The sequence below is a fragment of the Buteo buteo genome, chromosome 13 (genome assembly GCF_964188355.1).
Source record: "Buteo buteo chromosome 13, bButBut1.hap1.1, whole genome shotgun sequence".
Taxonomy (NCBI): domain Eukaryota; kingdom Metazoa; phylum Chordata; class Aves; order Accipitriformes; family Accipitridae; genus Buteo; species Buteo buteo.
In genome coordinates this window covers 12,925,053-12,947,858 of record NC_134183.1, presented here as the reverse complement: position 1 = coordinate 12,947,858, position 22,806 = coordinate 12,925,053, and the positions used below count along the sequence as shown (strand labels likewise).

The 22,806-nt window shown below is 47.6% G+C and overlaps 1 protein-coding gene across 3 annotated transcripts in view; it reads left to right on the top strand.

Moving 5' to 3' along the window:
• GAS7 (growth arrest specific 7) overlaps window positions 1-22,806 on the top strand; it is a 106,328-nt gene that overhangs the window by 8,971 nt on the left and 74,551 nt on the right. The window contains exon 1 of one of the 3 annotated variants that reach the window (XM_075044828.1): window positions 18,527-18,544. The exons of the other annotated variants lie outside the window; for them this stretch is intronic. The gene's annotated coding sequence lies outside the window, so the exon portion shown is untranslated. Of the gene's footprint in view, window positions 1-18,526; window positions 18,545-22,806 lie in introns of those variants that run through there. 3 annotated transcript variants of the gene reach the window in all.

Below are 22,806 nucleotides of genomic sequence, written 5' to 3'. Positions count from 1 at the left end.
AGTCCCACAATAATAGGATCAAGTATGTGGTGTTCCAGCATTTCAGATAGTATCTGCCTTTGGAAATATTTTGGACTGTTGCAGTTGTTTTCGCTGTGGCCACGCTACAACTCAGGGCAGCAAGAGTGGTATTGCTCATGTGGCATGTGTTCATCCTGTTCGCACCATTGGCAGAGCATGGGGAGCCAGCCTGCTGAGCGTGGCAGGCAGGCAGCGCTGATAACTTGTGTCTTGGAATATTTGACATAAGGCACCCATATTTCTGTCTTTGATTTCTGACACTTCCAGGGAGCACTTGTTCTGTGCAGCTTTTTCAGAATCCAGCGCTTACGGGATGTGCCTCGCTTACTGTGCACACATGGCAGATTTGCTGGAAGCCTCCCAAAAGCTTGGGCCATGTTGCAGTGGCTGCTCCCTGCTGTGCACATTTCCAGTAACGGAGCATGGCTCTGCATTTGCAGACAGGGAAGGAGGACCTGGGGAAATCTGAAAGAAGCATAATGAACTTGATGATCCACACTCTGTGCTTTGCACGCTGTCATCAGTTTACGTCAGTTTATAGTGTCATTGGCCATGTTTAATTACATGTCACACTCCCTTTTATTGGTATGATCCACTTAGAGTGCAGAACAGAGTAAAATCAAGGCTAACAGTTTGTTCAGCCGCTGTTTTTCAAGAACAGGGTGCTTCAACAAGTGTTTGTCTTGAAAAATGTAAGTATGCTTTAGCATGGTTGGAATTTTTTATGTCACGCCACTGTGTAAAATATTACCTATTAAGAGGACCTCGTGTAAAGGGTTGGTATGTGGCAGGAAACCTGGGCTATCAGCTCTCCAGATTTGCACTGTATCTGCAGTGCAGCCAGACAGCCTGAGCCTATGCAGCATGGGGGTTAGGCATGGGAGAGGGCTGGGCCTGCAAGAGCCCCTCGCATACCTGCCATACCAGCAAAAGTGCACTTGTATTAGTTGAGGGGGAGAACAGGCTGTACTCCATGACCTATAGACTTGCTGGTAGTACTCTGCCTGCTGTGGTACTTTCTCTGTACACGCTGTGGTGACCGTCCTGGGAAACACTCATTTTACAGGTGGATGTAATACCAGTGAAAGTTTTTTGCTCGTACTAGTAATCCAGTTTTCCACATTATGCTATCAAACCAGCTTTTGTACTAACCTAGTACATTTGTGGTTTGCTTTTTTGCTGACAAATTCCAGAAGGGGGATGCCATGGCTTACTCAGGAGCTACCACTCTGCATTTTGTAGAAGAGCGTATCTAGCAGTAGAACAGGCCAATGTCTTTTAACATACACCTTTTTCAGCATTTGTGAGCAGTCCCCTCAGTACTCAGTTGTTGGTATGGGCCACTTTGGAGTGAATTTAGGCTGACTGACAGGTGACTGTGGTCACTGATCTTTGAACTCGTAGAAGGGTGCAGAACCAAAGGTCGAAAATCTTTCTCTGGCATCGTTTGAGATCTGTCTGGCACTTCTTCCTGTGCTCGTAGCTGGTAAAAGTAGACTGTGCAGACTGTTCTTGAGCCACAGATATTCCCACTGTGATGCTGGCAGCAAAAGCACAGTGGTCTTCCAGTGTTGGTCTAAGCACCAAGTTTGTTTACGGCACAGATCTCCCAGGGCTTTCCCAGCTCTGTGGCAGCTTGCGATAGCCCTCTGCACCTCTGCTAGTGCAGTCTCCAGGGTGTATGCTAGGAACAAAATAATTTCAACATTAACTGTTTTGTCTGCTATCACGTGGTGTGCCCCTGTTGATCAGTTCTGTGCCTTTCTCTTCTGCCCTGTCAGTTGGTTTTCCATGGAGGAAAACAAGCTCAGTAAAAGGTAATTAAAAATAAAAAGTCCTGTGAAGACCTGGGATGTTTGTATCATAGGATGGATCCAGCCAAGGTCCATAAAGAAGGCATGCAAGTTTTCCGTGACTGTCCTACAGAGTGCTCCGAAGCAAGGAAGGCATGCGAGTTTTCCGTGACTGTCCTACAGAGTGCTCCGAAGCAAGGAAGGCATGCGAGTTTTCCGTGACTGTCCTACAGAGTGCTCCGAAGCAAGGAAGGCATGCAGCTGACGTGAAAGCTGGAGAGGGTCTGCCCAGCCCAGCTGTGATGCTGCTTGCTGCTGCAACACCCGATCCAGAGCTGGGCAGCATCGCTAGTGGAGCTGCCAGAGCAGGGGCAACACTGCAAGGCTTTAACACATTACATAGAGAGAAAGCAGGAGCTCCCTCTGGGCTGGATACGAAGCCTGTAACTGTCAGGGTGTCCTATTAGCACTGAATTTTAGTCTTTGAAATGCCCTCACACTCAGTGAGTCCAGGAATGGGTAAAAGGGAGAAAGGTGTGAGAGTGTGGAGAGAGCAGAGGCACATCACAACATAATTAAAAGTCCCAAGCTGCTCATTTTATCTTCCCATATTTGACCCTATCTTTTACTTGAAACCCCTGTAAAATCTTCCTTAACTTTCAGAGGCAGATCTGTTAGCTCAGAGGTAAATCTGATCTCTTACTGGACCTGCAGTGTGCTTTTTGGCATTTCAGCATTGCTCATGGCCTCTGCTAGCCTTCTCACACCCATTCAGTCAGAGACATGGTCAAGCAGCCCTAAGACTATTGAGAAAAAATTCAGCAGTTGAATGGGGACCATGGAAAGGGTTAAAATGAAGCATCTCCCCTCTCCTGAGAGCTCCCTGGGCTGCCAAAGGACCAGCTTTTGTGGAAGACAGAGGGAAGAAGCAAGGGTATTTGGGCTGGTGGACATTGTTTGGGACATGAAAGATACCTGTAGGATTCCAATTAGTACCTCCATATGTAGTATTCTGCCTTTATTACTAGTGTAATTTGTTTGCTGTGATGATACCTGTTCACTGGAGACTTACTGATGCTCTTCAGGCTTTTGCCTCATGTAAAAAATTATGTATAACTCGCACATATTTACAGCACACTTCTCACTCTGCTTTTCTTGAATTGCTTGAGGAGTGAGCGGCGTCATCAGGCCTTTGAGGTTCACTTTTGACTTGAGGAAGACTAACTTTTTTTGTTTCTGCTCCTTGCTCTCTGGCTTCTACATTTTTTGTTTTGCATAGTAGTTCTCTCACTCCTTGACTGCTTCTTTTCTTCTGAAAGTCTTCACAGAAAGGAGTTTATGTTTTCACAAGCATGCCTGTGATAGTTGGTCTAACAGCAGATACCAGCACTCCCAAGAGTATCTAACACATATGCCTTCATGGCTATAACATTGCTATTGAGTGTATTCTGTCATTCTGCTTTTTTTTCCTCTGGTAATCTATAAGCACTTTCAGAATGTTCTTTTAAATTGGCTGACTGGATCTACTTTGTCTTCCTGATCCTTTCTAATTCACTTATTTAGCACTTTACTCATGTTGCCAAAACAAAACCCTGTAGTTGCTGTGTGCTCATATGCTCCTCCTTGAGCCATGTGCCACAAAGCCACAAAGCTAGACCTACAATGACAAGCTAGTGCATGACAAGCACAGTTTCGGTTGCTGCAGAAGTGAGGCTTGGTTGTAGAAGAGGCAGCATCAAGAGCTGGCAAGTTTTTGGTAGTGGGGGAGAAGGAATAATTAGTATGGAGGTGTTTGGAGGAGAAAAATGGAGGTTTGGAGTGACAGTTTGCAAGGGATGGCAGAGAATGAAGAATTAATGCAGTTCGAATTTGATACTGAAACGGCAAAATGCCATGCAGAAATTGCACAGAAGAGGAATTATATTTCCAAGGGGTGGGCAAATGCTTAACTCAGAAAAGAATAGCCAGAAACTGGATTGATGAATGTAGTGTATTTTGCAGTCCCAGAGAAATGTGTGGACTATCTGCAGAATTCAGTTTAAAAATCCTGCTGAGGGCTGTGTATGTAGCACATGGCTGAGCAGTTCCAGCCCTGCCCATGTAATGAGCTGCCTGAGCAGCAGATTTGCTTCTCCTGTGCCAGCTGCTGTATAATAGGACTAATTCATTACCCAAGGCCAAGTAATCACTCTCAATAGCAAGATTTAGAGGAGACCCTATGACTTGTCTCTGTGCTGTGAACTGCTGATTATCACAGTGATAACTGGCACCAAATGAAGACTGGAATTGAACTTCAGCCTGTTATGGGATGAAGAATAGAACTTCAGGTATTTCCAGAAAGAAATCATGTTTAAATTATCTGTGGGTCCCTTTTGGAAAATAATTTTGATCCTATCTCAGCTGCATTGCCCCGGGCTTTGCTAGACTCCCTCACTCCTGCTTCCTCCTCTGCTTTTGGCCAGCACAATTTATCAAGTCTGAATATAGATCTTTGGTGAAGAACAAAGCTTTCTCTCAGTGCTGTCCAGAGACATGATCACGGGCTCTAATTCAGCTCAAGGACAGGGCCGTGGCAAATTCTTCTGATGTGCATCTTGCTGGCTGTGCTGGAAGTGGCAGGGTGGAGAGCTGGTGTAAATCACTATTCCCAGCATACTGTGATCACTGTGGCTGGTGCTCTGCGCTGCCCAATGTGTGCCAAGCAGGATGCTGCCTGCCTCATCAGTGTAGGAGGTAGGATAGAACAGGGCATCTTCCAGCATATCTATGATTAACGATCCCCTGCTCTGGCATCTTGTCAGTTTTGAGGTGGGACCTGCCACTTCTCCAAGGTGAGACTCTCTTCTGGAAGAGGACAGGAGGTCTTCTGGCCACATTGGAGCCCCATGGACAAGGAACCCACAGATAAAGACCACCAGCCCCAAGCAGCACATGAAAGGGGAAGGAAGCTGAGGGCTGCTGCCCTCATTGTGAATCAGAGAAACTGAATGCTGTGTCTCCAGCTGCCTTTTTTACTCCAGTAGGTTGGAGAACTTGATCACAGAGCTCCAGCCAGTGATGCCCAGCAAGTTCTTACAGGCTTGCACCCATGCACTACTCCTTCTGTGTGTCCAAGGGAGGACCACTCCAGTCTGATCAGGGGAGTATGGGGACTGCCACCTCCCTGGTGACCATGACCGAATGGCACAGCGTTCCCCAGGCTCCCTTCTCCAGGCCAAGAGCTGCTCCACCCGTATCTTCTGGGCTGAGAGGCTGCTAGTTTGCAACCAAGTGCAGATCATTTCAGGTACACAGATCACCTTGTTATATCATCTGCACTGATGTCACATGGGAAGCTGCCCACATCTTGGCACTCCTCGGCCGGCAGGCTGCTGGTTTGCCTGCAGATGGGTTGCATGGAGAGCCGGGCAGGCCCAGGCAGCAGCCAGCCTCTGCCACAGCCTCAGTTGCACAGAGCTCTTCTTGGGAAGGGCTCTTCTGCTTCACCATTTTTCTTTCAGTTGACCTCAGTGGACTTTGCATTAGGCTCAGTCTCTGCAGCCAATGGGTCTTACCCCTTCCTCTGAGTTGACTATGAATAGGCTTGTTCTTAGCCTTTCAGCATTTTGGCAGGACGGGGGAGGTGCTGGTGCTGACGAGCTGGGCTGATCAGAGGGGGCCAGCCGAGTGCCATGCACTGGGTCTTGTGCAAAGCAGCACTTAGAGCTGGAAGACAGTGATTTTTGTAACACAGGGAACAAAGCCGGATGCGCTGAATGGAGTGGCTTTTTGCTGGACAAGATGTGGATCTCTGGAAATGGCTCTTTTGTGACTGTAGGATCAGAAATACACAAGCAGGAATGCCTGTAGTCCCGGGGTTAGCACTGATTAGTGCTCTGTGTGTGTGTGTGTCCCTGATTTATGCAATGCTGTTAGAGTCCCCTCCTCCCTTCCCCCTCCTGCTGCCTTCTGGGGGCAAGACTGCTCCTGAGCTCAGATGCCACTGCTGGCTCAGGGTACGTGCCCTGGCAGCCAGTGAAGAGGAGCTCAGGAACTCCAGTCTGTTTCCAGTTCCAGTGTCAGCCCCTGGAGCGAACGAATCTCAACAAGCATTTCTGTGGTACGGAATTTGCTTTTGCCTTCAGTGCTGGAGGATCCAATGTTTGCCTGTGGTTAGAGGGAAGAGAGCTTGAAAGCCCCTTTTCCCCTCCCCATGGGAGGGAAGTGTTTTGGGGAGGTTGATTTGGATTGCTGTGCTCAGGCCTTTCCCTCCCTGTGCTGGGGTGGGATGGGTCCTCATCTCCACTGGGTGAGAGCCTCATGCAGTCTTCTGCTGTTTTTTTCTCATCTCAGAGGATTCATGCTTCAACCTCTGTGCACCTTCATCCTCTTTGACACACACCACCTATGGAAGACTCAAAATCAATCCAAGTCATTAGTCCTTTTTTTGAAAATAACAATGATGCTGACTAATAACCTTTGCCTCGCTCTGTGTGATGGAGGCCTTGTGGGTTCTTGCATTGTTTTAACAGTGCAGCTCGCAGCACCTCTTGGTGGTGCCTGCCCAGGGTGCACACCTGTACCCCTGTGGAGAAATGCAGCATTAGCATCATCAGGACTATTTGGCTTGGATGCAACAGACAACTGTCATGAGTGGATCTGCCTGCCAGGGAGGGCACATAACAAATATTTTTACGTCATGGTTTTGTAATTGTCGCTTTGCTCAGGTGGCATGCAGCTTGAAGGGCAGACATCCTCCAGCTTCTTACAGCTTGAAATGCAGTGCAGTTAAAATCCTTAAAAAGACTTACTTTTATTTTAACAAATACAGTTACAGCTTGTCCTCTGATAGAGCCCGTACATGTAAGATGTCTTATTCTGCTCTGCAGGGAGTGGCAATTGTCTCTCTCTCTCATGTAAAGTGTAACTGCCTCAGTTGCCTTATCAGAATATTTCCAAGCAGTAGAATTGAATCACTTGATCATTACAATGAAGGACTCAATTTTTTCTTCTGTTGTAAGCTTTTTCCTTTATTTGTGATGTTGTCTTCATTGACAGCTTCCACATTTTATTCTCAAGGTAAGAAATTTATTTATAAATAAATAAAATATATAAATTTATAAATTCTTCAGTGTTGGCTCATTTTCTCCTCTGTCTGCTAGCTTCAGCTCTAGCAGTAGGAAGGCAATTTCTTCAGTTGAAGGAGTTAAATATATCACTCCAGAAAAGAGCAAGCCAGATCTGAAAGCTGTTCCTGTAACACTAATTTTGATCTCAGCCCTGTTTCCTGTCTAAAGACTTTTCTCTTTCAGTGGAGATCATGAAGTGTCACATTCATTATTTTTGCTCAGAGCATGCTGAGAAAACGGCTTTCAGCTCCAGAGATTCCCTCTCTCAGGAGCACAGTCTGAGGAACAACAACCACAAGTTCCACTGAAGTTGTAGTTCTCTGTATTTTTAAACAATATTATTCTGAAGAACAATAATACTAAGTGTGTTGCCATGGTGTAGTAGCATATGATTAATTAGACACAGATTCAATATGTTTAAGTGTGCAAGATGACTACTACAGTCAGGCCAAAACCAGGATAACCTCCCAGATTTCCCTCAAATAAAGCAGGTTTTGTTTTTCTTCACATGGTGAGATCCTGCAGCTGTGCAGGATTCACCAGGGAAATTCCTTCTGTAATCAGACCAACTTTTCTCCCTTAATCCAGTCAATTACAGGAACTTGGGATGAACAACACAGAACTGCTGTGGCAGGAGCATCACTGCACTACTGACACGCTCTGAAGCACTGGTGAAGGTGGGGGAGACAGACACTTGTCTACAGGGCCTGCACAGGAAGGTGGCACATACACAAATGTCACAGGCACAGAGATCCTGCTGATCCTGGGTTGTCCATAAGCTTTCACTGTTTTGGTTCAGCAACAGGCACAGCAATATTCAGAGCAATGTGAAGGATACTTAGGCTATGACAGGTGAAAACCTATGGCAAGGGTGGAGAGCTGACCTGGTCTGGCCACCCCTTCAATCCTCCCCTGCCTCTTTAACCCCATCTGCATTCAGCGGCAGTCCCATGGTGACCCTGTTGAACCTTCCTCCACGAACTGGTCCAGCTCTCAGCAGCAGGCGACTTGCTGTTTTCCTGGGATGGCTTCCTGCTGGGTGAGCTCTCAGGGCCACTGAGCACCAGAGTCTGTTCAAAGTGAACATCGAGAGTGGGGACGGGAGCAGAACCCTGCTGTCAGGCAGCTCAATGCTTCCTCCACTATTTTACCCTGTCTTTGCAGCAGCCAGGTCTCCAGGGACGCTGAACACGTCCCTTGCCTCTCTGGGTCTAGGGTGGTGGGGGGTGAAACAGTTTGAGCACACAGATCACAAGGTGTTACAGATGGCACCAGAGCCAGACCTCCACCTGGTCACTAACACATAGGTATGCTGCTCAAGCAGGTTATCTCTACTGTTTGAGACAGGCATTCAGCCCTTTTGTACAAATGATGCAAGAGACGCTGGTTTCTCCAAAGGGGTCTGAGTGTTGGTTTATGCTTAGCAGGAGCTCCCCAAAGCTCACCAGTGGGAAAGGCAAGGTCTTGGGGGTGGCGTGAGCAAGGGCTCCTCCTGGCAGCTGCAGTGCCTGACGTGGGGCCGTGCAGGAGGACTGTATGTCTTTTGATGTCCACCAACTCGTTAAAAGCTGCAGGGAGAGGAGGGAGGCTGTTAACCACCAGCCTCCTGCAGCAGGCGAGCAGCTCAAGAGCAGGAAGTGGGAGATGTGGGTTCAGTTTTCACTTTTTCTGTGCGGAGTCAAGCACGCATTTTGCCGTTCCTCAGGGAGCACGTTAGCTGCCAGGCTCTGCAGTGAATGTCCTCCTGCCCCTGGGGAGGCTGCCCGTGGGCAGTCAAAAGGTGGGAGAGCAAGCACGGGATGGTCAGGGGGACGGCAGGTTTCTCATAAGCTTCAAGGATTGTTCCTGGTGTGATGGTCCAATATGGACAGGCGAGAAGTCCTGGAGCAGAAGCTTCTCAGTCTAACATGCAGACAGCAAAGAATAAGTTCATCTTTACTTTAGAGAGACAAAACACTCAGATTCCTTTATAGCCAACTGAGGGAGAGGTACTTCTGAGGTCAAACTCTCCCGATGCTTTTTCAGTTGTCCAGGCTGAAGGAGCTGGGTCCTCTGTTTCTCCCCAGTGATCAGAGAGCACCAGCCAGACTAGCTCAGCTGTGGGCACCTGCATTTGCTCAGGTGAAGTCTGCAGTGCTGAATGGAGGCAGTTGATATGCTCTGCATATTTATGTTCTTGCGCTCAAAACAGGCTGTATGGCAGTCTCTGTGAGGAGCTACACTGAAATGTAGTTTTCATGTCTTGCCAAACTGTTCTTCCTATTGCTAACTTAGAGAGCAGGAGCCTGGGGGTGTTGTTATCAATCTGTAATTTGAATTCAGCATCTGTTCTGCATCGTCCTGCTTCTTTCCTAGGCGTGAGGCCAAGGCCGGTGTTTGGTGTCCAGGAGGAGGTGGGACCTGCCTGCAAATGCAAGGCTGTGCTAGGGCTCCCAATTCCTTCCTCCATAAATGAAGCTGTTGCAGCAGAACAGGAAGGTGCAAATATGTTTTTTACAAGCCAGAAAGTGGCTCTTGGGTTTGAATTAAAGCAATTTTCCTAGAACTAAGTGCTTTCTTTTCCCACCTGTGTCTCTCTGAGCCCAACACAAGTATTCAGGCAGCTGGGTGCAGCCCCACAGATGTCACGGAGAGGTTGGCCTGTGGACTTTGCAGGAAGTTTCAGGAGGGAAGTGGTACAGACAGTGAGGTACCATGAGCAGGGCAAACTCCTGACAGAGGGTACCTCTTACGAGCTTGTTTTTTTGGATATTTTCAAGAGGGTGTTTCCATGACTCCTGGATTAGCTGTACCAAAAGTGGTGCTGCAATATTCCACTGTTTTTTCTGCTCTCCACAGGGTAGCAGCTTGTTACCAAGAAATTTCTGACCGTTTATTTTTACATCAAGTCTAGATTACAAATAGAAATCTACATTTTTCACCAAAACAACACATGAATTAAAAATCCCATGGCTTTAAAAATCCCATCTAAAGCAGTGGGATATAATTGGCAGACTCAACAGAACTTTCTTGGTTTGCCTAGGTTCATGGTTTTTGCAGTCCCAGGCTTCAAAATACCTGCAAATGCTATTGTGGTTCACGTGCAAAAGTTCACAGCGGTTCATGTGGAGAGGGTTTATAGTCTAGGAATTATTTCTTTGTGCCTCTTTGAGGTAATGATGTCCAGGTAATTATACATGAGACCAGAGGCAGTGCCACATGCTGAGCAGAGGAGGGTGACGTGAGAATGCAGGGCTGCAGGATGGCACCTTTGCTGGGGTGCTGGGCTGGAGGAGGAAACAGGCAGCTCCGTATTTCAGCCTCTCGCAGAAACCCTCAGATGTTGCAAGCATGTGCGTGCTGCAATGCCTAAGGGCTTTGGCAGAGACCCCTGTGCCCAATGTACTTAGTATAAATCCAAGGTCATTGATCTGCAGGATCCTTTGAATAATACAGCACAGGCTTGGATCTGTGATCCTATCAACCTCTGTCTGGTTTTTACCAGGTCTTTTCAAAAACAATGACCTTGTGTCTCTGTCATTCAAGCACATACATTTTATACTGACATTTTTAAAGGCCTGCTGGATCAGTCCAGAAGCTTGTCTGGCTTCGTGATTCCGAGTGGGTTGGAAAAGTCCTCTTGCATTTGGCTTATGGATGGAGAATTGTCTGAATGTGAGGGGAGCATGACTGATCTGAGAAGTGATCGATGAACAAAACTGAACCTAGGCCTTCCACACCCCTTTGAAAATGGCCTGGTTTGGGTGTCTGCAGGGAGATATTACTGGTTTGGCTGGTGGTAGTTAAATGACTCGTATTTGTTCTTAAATATCAGGATCGAGGAGAGGTAAAACGCACGTCATGGTGGTCTCTAGGGCCTTATTCCCAATTGCTGTCAGTCTAAATTGTTGCTCTTACAGCTGAGTCTATTACCCTCGTAATAAATTCTCCCCCCAGAGGACAGAAATGAGGTAGAGTTAAGCAGTTTCTCAGTAATCACATAACTCAAGCATCAGAGGCCTGTGGAAGAAAATTATTTGTAATAATATTATTCAAGATTGCATTGTGAATGCTGTCAGAAATATTACATAGTCCCCACCCCAATTCTTCTTAACTTTCAACTCCAAGTGTTGACCTTTTCTAAGTAGCATTTTCTTATATTAGATTTTGTTTTCTTTCTTTTCTAATACATGATGTCATACATTAAATAATATTTCCATTTTCATATCAAGTGCATCTATTCCAAGCCACCTCAGGGAATTTCAGCATAGTGTGATCTTCGAGAACAACTGCCCAGAGTACATATGTGTATCTCATACTGTAGTCATAGGCGCATTCCTCCAAGAAAGGCTTGATAATACCTACATAATTTCTTATAAACAGTTATCTGGTCTTTTCTTAAGGGAGTCTAAGCTATACCATGGCTTCAATATCACCTCCATCCTGAACCTTTCTTCCTGCAATTTAAATCCATTTTTATCCCACCTATGATGGATGGGAAAATAAACCATTCTTCTTCTCTTTTCAGCAGCTTGGTATCTGAGACACTCCTCCCTCACTCATTTCTGCTCTGTGTTAACAACTTTTCCTCTTTCCTTTCAGGTCATTTTTTCTAGATCTCTGTTTTACACTCTCTTCTGGACTAGCCAGTTTGTTCATATCTTAAAGAGTGAAGCTCAAAACTTGACACATAGCTCCAGCTGAGGTCTTACCAGGTCCATGTCTCTCAGGCTGCTCTCTCATTTTCCTTCCCAGTAGGATGTTTTTCTCTCTAGGAGAGTGTACCACTGCTGACACCTCTACGGCCCCACTTCCACTAGTGTTCAGTCACATGCAGGTGATCAGATTGGTTCAACAGCTCTGTGACAAAATGGTGTGGGCTTTTAATTATATCCTTGTTGTCTGCTCAGGGTCCTTAAAAAATTGTTAAATAATTTATTCAATTACTTTTCTAGGAACTAGAGTTCAAGTGGCTGTTCCACAACTCCATTTCCTTCTTTTCCCATTTCTCCAAGCTAGACACTATGTTTTGCCTTTTCTGTGTTGCCAGAACTCTCCCTCCCTGATTTTCCATGAATTCTCAGAGGTGATTAGCAATTGCTCTGAGATTTATGAGCCAGTTCTTTAAAAGTCTTAGGATGAATCTATCAATCTCAGTGTTCTCCAACTTTTTCCTTCCCTATTGCAGGCTGAGATCTTAACCCTTTGTTGCTAGTATTAACTATGTCAGCCACTTGATCATGGATGACTTCTTTATTAACAGATGACTTTTTGTTGAAGATACTGAACATGATCATCCATGGGTAGCTCTCCTTCTCTACTGAGCTGCAACTGGTTCTTTTACTTGGTCTTCCTCTTAATACTATTGCATTTATAGAACATTTCCTGTTACTGTTAATGCTCTTCTGCTGATTTTATCTACTTTTGCGCCTACACTTCTGTACTTGTCATAAGAGTAACTGTCAGCTTATTTTCCATTTAAAAGCAATCTAAAAAGTTCCTTTCCTTACATGCATAGTGCCAGGCACAAAGGGTTCCCAATCCCAATGACTTCTGATGTTTCCATATTATAATTATTAAAATTCACTGCTGCACTAAGAGGTAGTTATATCCTCTGGTCATAAGAAGAAGATGTATATTGAAATGCTGAATTTCATAAACAAGATTAACTTGCCAGATGTAGAGCAACCAAGCAGATAGATTTTCTGTATCTGCATTGACAGACAGTGTGGCTTGGTGATGAATCTTGAGTAAGCAGCAGGTCACAGTGTTTGGACCATGTTGGAAATGCATCCTCATTGCAGGATACTCCCAGGTATTAGGGGGCAGCCTTCCTCCAAATGAGTACATTCGGTTCTCAGCTCTGTGATAAGCTTTATCTATAATGGCAATTAAATCATACAGGCTTGGTGCCTCTGGCTCCCTTTGTATAGTTGCAGTAACTCAAAGCCAAAAATCATATTTAAACTTTGTTGTTGTGGTAATAGGCAATTTCTGTACTTGCTCATTCTGTAGGTAGCATGCTCAGGCTGAAGCTTCTCTTGGACCAGCAAAAGTTGTCAATTGCACAGAAATAGTGATATTTGGGTGTGAATTCAGTGCTGAATTCTGTACTTCTGTGTCTCATCCCATGTCAAAGGGTAATAGTGTAGTCACATATTTCGTCAGTGGTGCATATCACTGAATAGCAGTTCACCAATAGAATAGCTGGGCTTGAGAAAGAAAAGGGAACATCTAGTGTGTCAGCATTGCAGTTTATAACCTGGTCTGCTGTTCCCGGGGCCCATGGAAGTCCTGACAGGAGCAACCACCACCTCCTAGCAAAAATTCTAAATTTCCTATGCACATCGCCCAAGTAATGGTTGACCATTGACATAACCATACTTTAATATTGGCCTTTTTTCTAAGAACTTCCTCCATCCTTTGTGCTGCATAAACAAATTTGAGGTGAAGCAAAAAATGCATCCTCATAGACATCCTGTTGGAAGCTTGAAGTCTGGTAAAGTCCAGAAGAGCATGGAGGGTCTTAGAAGGGAAATGTGGCAGTTTTAAAATGGGCAGTTTATTAATTTCCTCTAAACCAGTGTTAGCGGGACAGAGGAGTGACGAGGAAAAGAGCAGGGGAGGTGACCCAGTGACACTCGCTATGTTCTTCTGAGGATGCTCAGTTACTGCATGGAGCGAATTAAAATTAATCAATTTTAGTTTCTAGGGATTTCCCTCCCATTGGCTGTTTTTTGGGCTGTTTTCTTGTACTTGCATTTTGTCCAAGCTGAATATTGTCTTGATATTTCCTGTCTGTCTTTCTGCCTGCTCTACTTTGCTGCACGCATCTGTCCCGGCTGCAGCTGATCACCTCCAACTGATGAGTCTCCCTGTCTGGACCTGCCTGGCTGCAGCTGTCTCGTGGCACTTTTCTTGAGGTCTGCCTTTGTCATCCCTTGTCTCTGCAGTGCTTCCCACCGTCTGCAGTGTGCTGGCTTAAATGTTATTCTTGTATATGGGCCATCCCAGGACTAAATGAATTTCACTGCAGAAATGTGGTGACCTGGATATTCTTCCTCTTAGATGAAGTGTTTGTATGGTGGAGTTTCATTAAAAAGAGATAAACTGGGCAAATGAGATCTGAGCACCCTTTAGCGTGCAGAGGGATGGGATCAGTAGCTCCAAGGACAAGAAACTGAGAGGGGACAGAGAGGCGCCAGCACCTACAGAGAGCACTTCGTGCTGCCAGGATCAGTGCAAACCAGTTCGGTCCTTCCTGAGCAGCAGAAGCTGCAGAGGGGAGAGGGGAGCACATAGCTCTTGTACAGTGGTGGAGATCATCTGCTGCTCTGCACACCAGAGGTCATCTTCAGAAGCAGCTGATGGTGCTGCATGACCTGTATGTCGCACTTGCACTTTTTTCCATTCCTGTGATGGGAAGAAGCTTGTGAACAAATATAGCGTATGCTGGTGCTAGCAGGCAACTCTGCCACGGTTGTCCAGACCTTCCTATGGGAGGGAGTCAAGGCACCAAGCAGAGATGCTTGTGGTCACGCTCAGTATGTCCTGCCTGACTGGCGGAGAAGGAGGATTTTCTTTAGTGATATCTCAGTCCTCTGTCAGGGTACAAAGGCAGTCCCACACTTTGCATTTTTAGAGAAGGGATCCCTGGAAAAATGCTGCAAATGAGGCAAGCGCTCATGTCAACAGGGTACCTCTGCAGGGTGTGCCAGCTGAGGCCAGCAGGAGACCTGTGTCCCACCTGCAAAGGGGGGAGCAAGTATTTTGCACTGCACCATAGAGCCCTAAAGCCTCCAGTCCTCCCCTTGCCACCTTGTCCCCTCAACAGGGATGGGCACATGGCCTCTCTCTTGCTGTCACACCAGCCCCACAGCCGGACCAGTGCCCACCCATGCTCCAGCGGTGGCTGCCTGTCCATCTGTCTGGCTGCAGCAGCGTGCAGGCAGGGGTCCAGGGCAAACTGCAGCTCTGTGCGGGGGCTCCGGCAGCCTTGTTCGGCCTTGCCAAGTTGTGGGAATGGCTGCCTTCCCTTTTTTTTTTTGTTACTCACTTATTAAGAATTGTAGCAGCAGCAAAAATAAAAACTCAGTATCATGTGTCTGTCTGAGTGTGCTTTACTACAGAGTTACAGGCAACAGCAGTTACATTCCCCGCGCCTGAGAGAGATTATGAGGGAGGGTGCAGGAATGTGCATCTGGCAGCACTTTGTATCTTGGCCATTTCATTGTTTTCTCTGCATCTGAGGTTCCCAAAGTTTTGCTTGTGGAGGGCCATTTAATCCAGGGAATAGCAGGTCGGGGCTGCATAACAGATTTCCTCTGCAGGGAAACACCATTCAAGAAAAACTGAGGATGGTTGTAAGTAAAAAGTCCCCATCCAGGCTGCCTGCAAAAGTAGCTAGGAACTTCCTTTGGGGATCCTGACCTACCACAGCAACAGGGGGAAGCAAATTTCATTTTGAAGTGCAGGAAAATGTAGCTGTAATATGCCAAAACATTAATGGTTTTGCTTAAGGCCTGGGGCCAGGAACAGAATCCGAATTAACTCTTCCAATTTTATTTTAATCACATAGATTTTGAGATAATATTTATAATAAAAATATCTTATTAGAAATGCAGATCATTAACATAAGATTCTCAGGGACCTGGTCCCAACATTCTTCCTAAAAGAGAAAGGATATTTAAAGTATTTTTAAAAGTAATTAAAGATAAATACAGACAACTAACCCAGATTATTCTTTGGACTATCTCAGAATATCTATTCACTAACTTCATTTGAGAATACACCAGCTCTGGGGGTCTGACCAGAAACTCTTCTATGATGCTTTTACTGGCTTTTCTAACTTACAAATATGTTACTCACTTGCTCCAAAATGTTTTTGAAATAGCCATTTTTTGGCAGATGACTGCAGCAGAAGTGGAGGTTGCTATGCCTTAGCTTTGCTGTGCATGTTTGTGTGTGCACTTGAGAGAGTCTATATAATTTAAGGGAGAATCTCTCCCTTCCTAGAAGAACAGACACTAATTATTAGTTGTTATGAAGTGATTTTATTGTGTCTGGGAAACTGCAGAACACAGCAGTAGAATCGTGCTTGTTAAAAAAAACATAGTGATGTATGAGAAATGAAGCAAGTAAGGCATGCCCTGGCACAGACCCTTGCAAATGGCATATGTTTATGAAGGTACGTTGCATAGGTACATTGTACTCTTGAGAGAAAAATTTTCTTTCATAGTGATTTGTATATTTTTCATTATTTTATTTTTACTCATAACTTCTTTTTGCACCTTATGCATTGCTGAAGTAGAAAAGTGTCCCAGTCCCATGTGAACCACAAAAGCAAATGAGTCTGTTGCTAATAGCTCCTGCAATGGCAGTATGTCCACATCATCCCTGAGTGAAACACTAGATGCTTGCAATCCGACTTGGAGCAGGACTATTTTGCTGCCGGGGGCAGTTCTTTTATTGTGTTACTGCCGTGGCTGACACTGAGGTTTGTTTACCTGGCTGCTGTGCTCTGGGTCCGGCGACGCTGCTGGAAGAGAGGATGCTTGTAATTCCTAGGAGCTGTGGAGCACACTCGAGGCGGAGAGGCTGCCAGGCTGCCGGCTGGGCTGCGGCAGGGCTGGCAGAGGGGTCAGCAAACAGCTGGGCAGCCTGCAGGACCCTGTGGGGGACCGAGGGCCCCCCACCTGCACCTACAGGAGGGATTTTGTTCTAGGGACCAGGAGGGCAATGGAAAGTGTGGTGCAAGGCAGAAAGTCCATGCATGAGGTCAAGAGTGGGACTAAAAGAGCTGCACAGTGAGCAAGGCATAGGTTTCTTTACCACCTCTTCTTATTTCTGCTAGGTTTCTGTTCAAGTTTTTTCCTATTTAAGCAGTTATTTCTTCACGTTTGTCTTCAGATAAAACGCTGTGGCATTGTTTGGGGATGGTCATGGCAGGAGGGGGTATGGCACATCCCCACAAAGACCAGAGTGGCTTGGGGCTCCCTTCCAGGTCTTTGTGCGTGCCTTCTGCAGCTTGCTGCAAGTCTTGTGAAACATCCAACCCTGACACTGCATCTAAACCCACAAAGCCGTCAGTGCTTCTTGGCCCTGGCCGGAGAGAGGGGACACGTTCCCGCAGGCAGGCGAGGATGGGTAGGCTTGAGGCCTTGTCCTAGCCTGGTAAAAGCATATTGTGTTAGCATGTATAGGAGAGAGCGCTTATCCAGGCTGAGCTTTCTTGCAGCGTACGGGCTGGAGGCCCCATATAAAAACATTTGGCATTATTCCCAGATGTTTCATTTCTCCAAAACCAGCTGCACTCACAGGGCCCTAGGAGCACAGAAGACAGCCGTGCTGCCCAGCTCTTTGCCTGCCCTCAAGCCTGCTGTTGGTGACTTCTCTGCCCTGCTTTTCCACGCAGCAGCCCAAGGAGAGGAGTCAAACCGCAAATTTAGGTGGCTGTGGGAAGTTTCTTTTTTTAATGGCTTCCAGTCACCTTTCCAGTGCAGAGCACCTGGGGCAAGAAGCATGCCCCCGGCTCCCTGGCTGCCTCTTGGGCCTCTGACCATCTTGCTGGTGTGCCACGCTCTCCAGTCACTGAGAGGTGATCTGTCCTTGCAGCATGTCATTTCAAACTGGAGACAGGCAGTAATGCTGCAGCTGGCCTGACCTGGCCTTGTGACTCTCTGGGCGTATGGGGGTGACTCTTATAGTACAAGGTTTGCTCAACAATAGCCCTGTTGTCCCTGGCTGCCCAGGACAACAAAGCCCTTCAGAGTGCTTGGCCCTGGTGCTCTGCCTTGTACCAGATGCTGATGTCAGAGATGGAGTGGCACATCCCTCCTGAGCAGGGTGAGGGGAGGAGAGCTCCTGCCTCCTCCCGGGCTGCACTGGCACAGGACATGTACAGCCCAGAGCTCTCAGGAGTGCTGGCGCTGCCACGTCGCCAGGCTTTTACCTTCTCCTGCCCACTTCCACCCTAGCAAGCCATGGTGCGGTAACTCCTGCCTGGGGAAGTCTTAGGATCCAGGAGAGCCAGCTCATGGCAGCCTGTGGCAGAGCTCCGGGTCTCAATTCCTATTGAGGGCGTGGGGCTGTGACTCAAGTAGCTTATGCCAAACTTTGTCATATGCTAGTGAGCCGAGTGTATGTGGCAGCGTGCAGAGCTTGGGCATAGAAACATGAAACTGTGCTACCATCAGCTCTGGATCTCTTGAGAAATCAGCTGTGTCCCAGGTGGCCACATCCTGTTATTTCAAGAAATCATGGTAGGAAGACACCATGGCTTCATTTCCTAATAACAGAAAGGTAGCAAGGCAGAGCACTGAGTGCACTGCATGTTGGTTACCCACGCTGGCTGTATACTGGCAGATGAACCATTCTCGGACCTCCACAGCCTGTACTGGCTCTGCTAGTTAGCAAATTAGATGCCAAATGTTAACCTTCTGAACAGCAAGAAACAATGCTGCTGAAAGGAAAACAAGAGAAACAGGAGAGTGCTAACTTCTTTATTTCTCTTTGGGAAGAAGAAAAATGACTACAGGTATTTCAGAGAAACTCGACTGCTACAGAAAAACGGACTGCTGGGAGGGATTGCTCCATCTTCGAGGGAGGCAGTTGGACACAGCTGTACTTGGGACTGAGTGAGAGGTACCAGCCTAGTCCTTCCTGGCATTCTTGTACTTGTCTTTAAACTTCTGTATGGTACATATGCTGACCGTCATGTGAGGCTCTCCAAGGCCGCAGGCTGATACTGAGTTCTGCCTCTTTACTCTTCAGTACGCTGTGCTTTAGAGTTTAGGCAGACATAGTGTGTGAAGGTTTTTCTTAAACTGGTGCTGCAGAGCTGAGCCTTCTGCACGAAGGCATGAACACAAGAGATATGCTGCAGTGGTCCCCCATTCCCCCAGGGCTATAACGGGACAGGCACATGTGCGGTATCTCTCTTCATCATTGCTTAGCTTTGTTTTGGACTCGGCTTATTCCACCTCAGCTAACTGGCCTCCTCATCAGCACCTGGAAAGATGAATACCAAGGGCTGGGAAGTGCATGTGCACCATGTTAGGGCCTGCTGAATCGGGTAACCCACTAGAGGCAAGGCTGCCACAGCTCCGTATCCCCAGGTCCAGACAGCAGTGAGGCTAAGCATGTATTCCCAGTAGGCATACCACACAAACTCACATGCATGGTTCTTCTATACATATACACACGGCCAGGTGCACAGATCAACACAGACAGAAACACTCAGCACTCTCACAAACGGCACCAATAGCCTCATCCTGTTCCCCTTTCTGGCTGAAAAAGGATAAAGGTCTGTTAGTGGTGAATGCATACATATATGTAATGTGGAGCCCTCCAGTAACTGGCCTGAGACAGTCTGTCCAGGAGCTGGCCCTGGATCCCAGTCTCCCCAGTTGCTGGCACCTGGTCATGCAGCCCCTGGGACCGCAGTCCCACTCCAGTTGCTGGTTCGGAGACCTCCTTGCACACACCAGCACATGCACAGACACACACTGAACATCTTTCCAGTAACTGGACGTAGATACCCTATCTACCTGGCAGATGAGCCATGGAGCCTTTCACCTGACACACACAGACACACATAAGCAAATGGGTCTCAGCCAACAACCAGAACTTATGATCCCTACAGTAGTTGGCTTGGATCTTCTGGTCCCTCTACTAGCAGCTCAGAGACCCTCTGGCCTCTCCAGTATCTGGCCAAGACTTATGGCTGTTTCGATACCTGGCTAGGCCAGCTTGATATGCATCCACATGATACACCAGTACTCCAGTGTCTCCAGTTGCTGGCATTGCAAACACACCAGCCCCTATGACTTGTAGTCCCCACTCCAGTTGCTGGCACTAATTAAATCTCCATGCATGCACATGCATACTGAATGGAAAATAGTTAGAATGGATTTTAATAAGAGGACAGGATGGACTGCAGTGACCGGACTCAGGGCATGGACAGACAAATGTGATGACCAGCTGCCCATTTACACATGACTAGCTCCTTTCATCCCCTTATGACTCTGTTTTCCCACACTGGTTTCCTCCCTTCCCCCACTTTTGTTTCTTCCCCTAACTATCCCTTGTCTTGTGTAATCCAAAGATGCTCTTTGCCTGCATCTTATAATGAGTCCCATACTCCTAGAGGCAGTATCCGTCTGTAAGATGATCTAGAGAGCCTTTCCCTTAACTCATTGTGGTGGTTTTCACCCCAGACAATGGGGCTGATTGCTCTCATGCTCGGGGCAGACTCCAGGCAGGGTATTCTGTCTATGGGATTAGGTTATCTCCTATGAGGTTCCCCACCCATTGTTGTGCCTCTGTGTTGCTGTTACTGTTCCTCTGTGCTCCACTGTGGGTGGAGTTGAGCCCTTCATCACAGCAATCATCTGCCTGGTTGACCCCTCTTTGGCCTTCCCAGGCCATGCTGGAGAAGATCCACTTAGCAGTGCCAGCTCCTTGCTGCTGCCCCATGTAACCGCTCACAGCTTCTTTCCCATCCTCACTCTGGCCATCACCTTTCCACACATAGCTTGGCTGGATAACACTAGCCAGGAGGGACTACTCAAAGGGAATGGGACAGATTTGTCCATTAAATAGCTTTTTGTCCATTAACACAGAAAGGAAAAACAAGTGTGTATTTTCCTAGGGAGTGATTCTTGAGCTTCCTGTGGTTATAAATGTATTATACTTGCAGGGATACACATGTGCGTGTGGCCATGGTCACCGTGTTCTAAACAGGCTTTCTTACTCAGAGCAGACACCACTTCCATCTGTCTGTTCAGGGTCTTTGGCACCTGCTGTGAGGGTGGTACTTCGTTTCCCTTTTCTTGGTTGCTAATTCAGTGCCAGGACTCTACCCCCTTGTCAGGTAGTGCTAAATACTGTCACAGGGTAGCACTCACACTGGCTGTGAGCACACTCAAAAGGGGGCATAGGAAAGTGATGAACTCACTTGGGAGTGTGCCAAGAGCTCAGGCAGAGCAAAAGGCGAGAAAGCCGGCAGCTGGGCTGTCCTCCTCTGCAAACCGCGCTCACCCTCCTGCCACACCTGCCGTTCCCCAAGTCAGGAGCCATCACAAGCTTTTTATTCTCTTTCTTGCTAACCACCCTCCCCAACTCAGGGCCCCGCTCCCATGCTCTTTCCCCACACTGAATCTCCCACTCCATCTTTCTTATCCTTCTTACTTCTTACACTTGCCTAGCTTCCCTCTCCTCAGCCAAAAAAAGTTGACAGCCATTGCCAAGCACCTCCCTGAACTGCTGTTTTGCCATGGAGTGAGCATCGTCTGCGGTAGGATCTGGGCCAGACCTGGTGCCATGGGTCCCATGAGACCCACCACAGGGGACAGGCTCAGCTGCAGCTCACTGCTGTGGCTTCTTCCAGTCTGGCCCCTTACATGGCTTTCATGCAGCAGGCACGTATTGAGAAAGCAGAGGTCTGAGCTGCACTGGAACTACTCGAGTTTTTCAGCTCTGGCTCGACAGCCCCTGTTTTGCAGGGGTCTAGGCGGGATTCACAAATCAGAGCATTTCTCTTCCCACCCATTTTGGTGTTACACACAGCACTGAGCCAGAAAACATCACCCAGTCTGTTTCTCTGGGTCATGTACCCTTCAGAAACAAGTTTGTTTTTCCCTAGTTTAGGGTACTGGCAGAGAAAAGTATACGAGTCCCAGAAGGCTGATTTTCTGCAAACACGGTGCTGTTCATGGATATTACCTTAAAGCAAAGTCCTGAGCACATGCCTGCACCATAGCCAGGGACCTGGGTGGGAGAGGAGGGAGGATTTTGGCAGCAGTGGATCTGGCTGGGATAGCAGGCCCTCAGTGGGGGAGGTAGAGCTGGGTGGGAAGCACGCACACTACATTTCAGAGCCAAATGGGAAATAGAGGGGTGTAGAGAGTTGGCCCCAGAGCAGAGACCCACGCACAAGGGCACCCGGTCCTCCTCCTGGTCGCAGCTGCGGTGGGTTGTTAGGAAGGTGGCAGAGATGGCATCCAAGGAAACAGCAGCTGCATGCAGATGTGAAGTTATTTAGGAGGAAGAAGGGATGAAGGCGGCTTTGGTGTGGCCCAGAGGAGACTTATTAGGGCAGGGAGATTTTTAAGACTAGGAAAAATGAGAGCTGTCCTGCTAGACTGGCATGTGGGGTATGTGCTGGGCATAGCTCAGCCCACGGCTCCAGCCTGGCAGCACAAGCAGAGCTCTGAGACACCCTAACACTTGGCATAGGCAAAGGGACTGTTCCTCTTTGAGGAGGAGGGCTGGTGTTGCAGAAGGTGGCCAGAGAGGAGGCATGGTGCCCAAAGAAGAGGAATGCTACGGGCTGGGCTGTGGGGGCTGGAAGGGGCAGTGGCATTGGCAGTGTCTTGCTGTGTTTCTGCTGCAGAGGCGGTGCCCGCAGGGCCACCCAGGGAGGGCGACTTGTCCCCAGCAGCCATGTGCCATCACATTCAGCCGGCCGGGAGCTGTGCTGGTTGCTATGACAACCGGGACAGGTCATATGACCCGTTCCACTTTCTAAATATAAATGTGTTTCGCACAGTGTATGTGACTCCATGGAAACCAAATGTTGAGCAAGAAAGATTGCATAAAAATGAACAAAACACGGAATGACTCAAAGTACTAGAGAGAAAGAGGCTGCGGGTAATGGCGGAGAGGTTCAGAGGTGCCCCAGGCATTCCCCTTTGCCAGGGTGCACGTTGGTGCGGGCATGCCTGTGCCCAGCCTGGGGAGGGTCTGCTGGGCACTTCTCAGTGCTGGTATCTTCATGCCAAGCTTGGGATGGACATGAGTGTTGGTGTAGGCATCCCTGCTGCCAAGGTTCTTCTGTGGGCTTCTCTCACTAACAATCCTGTTTGCAGCATCAACTGTGTTCAAACACAGACCCCACTTCTTCG